Genomic DNA, 3,886 nt, shown 5'->3' with positions numbered 1-3,886 from the left:
GTGGAAAGCGTGATCAGAGTATTCAGGCTTTTGAAGGATTCAGGGCGGAGGAGTTGGTCATGCTCTGTGTGGTCGTAGAGAGCAGAACTGGAACTACAGGGGAAGCTACAAAAGGCAGATTCAGCTTTGTGTAAGGAAAAATCTGTCCAAGGTGAAAAGTCTGCTTTATAAGGAATAAGTCATCCATGTCTATAGGTATGCAAGCAGAGTCTGCATCAGGAATATAAAGGAAGAGGAAGGGGAAGAGAGGGAAGAACAGGAGAGGGAGACAAACACGAAAAAGAGACAAAGGAATAAAAAAGAGAGGCAGAGAGGCAGAAGATACAGTTTTGAGAGCCCTATGTGAATTAACAGCAAATGACCTGACCTGCCTTCATGTCTTTGCTAGTGATATCCGGAGACGCCAGCAGATGGAGATATTACCCCAGGAAAGGCGGACTCTGCCTGACCCCACCTGAACCCTCCAATTCCTTACTTTCAAAAAATCGTTTTCCTCCTCTGAAAAATAATGCTAAGAGAGAATTCCAGAAGTCTCCAAATTTCCAAACTAAATTTATAAACAAACATTTTGTGGTAAATCCTGCCTGTGATTACCCCTGACTCTAATTTAGAAGAGGTCACTATAGCTTTTGGCATTTTGGTCACTGCCTGAGTAGGGCTCCCTCCATCTTGCCCCATCCCAGTTATGTATGCATGTATGTATATGTATATGGTGTCTGTGTATTTAGAATCATTGTTAAATAGTTAAACAATATAGGGGTATACTACAGTCCCCTTCCCAATCACCTTGCCATTAATACTTTCGTTCTCCTGACAGAGTGTCTGTCACTTTGAGTTCTTGCCTGTGGTAATTCTGGGAGCCTTTGCTCTGAAACCATGTGTCATAGTCTTCACTCTTTCACTCAGCTGTAAAGCAGCAAATTCTGAGGGCTTTCACAGACTTTGACTGGTAAAGATGTGCCTTAAAAGGGAAACGTTCTTGTACAACAGTGCTCCACAAACTTGAAGGATGCATTAGTTATCTAGGGATCTTGTTAAAGTGCAGATTCTGATTCAGAAGATTTGATAGGGCAGGAGATTCTGCAGTGCTAACGAGTTCCCAGGTGATGTTGATGCTCTTGGCCCAAAGATCATACACTTTGAGTAGCAAGGGACATATAATATGTCCCTATATCAGGATGGGCCAGGACACTTCTCTCAAGAACTATAATTGACTCTTTGTATCCACTTCTGTCTTCTTTGTCACTCGTTAGCTTTTTTAAAAAGTATTTTTTTAAATTATTTTTTTAGGCTGCGCTGGGTCTTAGTTGCAGCATGCATGCGGGACTAGTTCAGCCACCAGGGATCGAACCTGGGCCCCCTGCACTGAGAGTGCAGAGTCTTACCCACTGGACCACCAAGGAAGTCCCCTGTCACTGTTAACTTTGATTTAACTGTTCATGTTTTCATTCAACCAACCAACGTTTACAGAGAATCTGCTATTTGTAAGCTCAATGCTAGTTAAATTTAAGCAACTTTAGTGTCTTTGCGCTCCAGTCCCTATACTAGGCTCCTAGGATTTGTGATGATTCAGACTCATTCCTTGCCTTGTCACTCATTCATTCAACATTTATTGAGGGTCTACCATGTGCCAGGCACTGCTCCAGGAGCTGAGGATATGGCAGTGAACAAAACAAACAAATCTGTTTATTGTTTAACCCCAAATGAGTCTCTCTCCAATGGGGGAGACAGGCAAATAGTTAGACAATTAAGATTTTTTTTTTCCTTCTTCCTTTTCCCTTCCTGAGCAATTCAATCTGAAAGCCATTTGGTGGGTAGTCTTCCACTCAGAGGGGAAGGGGAGCCTGCAGTGGCCTAGAGCAAGAGTACTGGAGTCCAAGCAGGATGAGAAGTTTATCCATGTGGAAAGGGTGGCCTGATACAGTGTCTGAGCCTAAGCTAGGTGAGACGGGCATCTGGGCAGGGGGCAACCTTGTGAGGGTTGTCAGAGCCTGATTAGACTAAGGAGGGCATCTGGGATGGTTAATTTTATGTGTCAACTTGATGGGCTTCAGGGTGCCCAGATTAAATATTATTTCTGGGTGTGTCTGTGAGGGTGTTTCCAGATAAGGTTAGGATTTTTTTTTTTTATAAATTTATTTATCTATTTTTGGCTGTGTTGGGTCTTCGTGTCTGTGCGAGGGCTTTCTCTAGTTGTGGCAAGCGGGGGCCACTCTTCATCGCGGTGCGCGGGCCTCTCACTATCGCGGCCTCTTTTGTTGCGGAGCACAGGCTCCAGACGCGCAGGCTCAGTAGTTGTGGCTCACAGGCCCAGTTGCTCTGCGGCATGTGGGATCTTCCCAGACCAGGGCTCGAACCCATGTCCCCTGCATTGGCAGGCAGATTCTCAACCACTGTGCCACCAGGGAAGCCCTAAGGTTAGGATTTTAATCAGTGGATTCAGTAAAGTAGATTGTCCTCCCCAAAGGGGTGGGCATCATCCAATCTGTTGAGGGCCTTAATAGAACAAAAGGTGGAGGGAAAAGGAATTTGCCCATGTTTTTCTTTCCTCATCTGTGAGCTGGGACATCTCATCTTATCTTCTCTGGCCCTCAGGTCTTGGAGTTACACTGTCAGCATCCCTGGTTCTCAGGCCTTCAGACTACACCACCAGCTTTCCTGCCAGTTTACAGATGGCAGACTGTAGAAACTTTCGGCCTCCATAATCCTGTGAGCCAATTCCTCATAATAATCAATCAGTCTCTCTCTGTGTGTCTCTCTCTGTATCTCTCTCTCTCTCTCTCTCTCTCTCATTGTTTCTCTGGAGAACCCTAACTAATACAGCATCCATGTAGGGGCTTGGGCTTGGTTCAAGGTGGGAGCCTGAATGGGATAAGAAGAGCCTTCATGTCGGGTGATGGTGATGGGAGATGTGTAACTTACAGGGGAACTGATCAAATAAGTAAATATATTAAAGCTAATTGGAAGCAGGTTTCCCACTGTCAGAGAAAGAAGTTATAAATATGGGGGGGAAGAAAACCAGAATGAACTTTGTGGTGATGGACTGGAATTAGAGTTGAACTTATGGTTTCCAATATATATAGATTTAGAAATAAATCACTTTTAGTTGTAAAATTGTGTCTACATATATTCCCTAATTTGGTTAATTCAGGCCTGGGAGGAGTGACATACCAAAAGCAGACCATACCAAACACATAGATCTTGGTCTCTAAATACCATTCCCTACCAAAAGAAACCAGAACTTGGAGAAATGGGTGATTTCAGGGCTGAGGCAGGGAAGGTACAGGGTCAACTGAAATATCTTGTGCCAGAAAGCAAAGATGTTCAAAAAAACGATATGAAAATGTTAAAAGAACACAGAAACCAGCTTATGGGGTTCCCACTGGCCCAATCTGGGAAAATTTGAACTTAAAACTAAATGATGATAGTAGCAGATTCTATTCTATTGAGTAAAATAGGAATCCACAAGTCCATACTGATATAAATAAATAAATAAGTAGGAAGCGTGATGAACAGGATACTTTCTAAGTCTATATGTACCTGCCCACAAAATGCTTATTAATTACAAAGGGAAAAGAATAAACTTTACAGTGGAGAAGCCTGGTTAATACCACTTTAATAAAGTGATCAAAGTTACTATAGCCAGTAATGGGACAAATCGAAATTGTCTACCACCTGACATGATACAATGAGAACAGCGTCATATTTGTAATATTCCTGCCAAAGATGCATAAACTGAGACTAATCACTTGAAAACATTAGATAAACCCAGATTGAGGGACATTCTACAAAATACCTGGCCTATAAACTTGAAAATTTAAAATTCAAAGTCAGTGAAGAACTGTTCTGGGTTGAAGAAGACTACAGAGCTATGACAGCTAAATGC

Source organism: Balaenoptera physalus (genome assembly GCF_965194825.1).
Source record: "Balaenoptera physalus genome assembly, chromosome: 7".
Lineage (NCBI taxonomy): Eukaryota > Metazoa > Chordata > Mammalia > Artiodactyla > Balaenopteridae > Balaenoptera > Balaenoptera physalus.
This window is presented reverse-complemented; position numbering follows the sequence as displayed.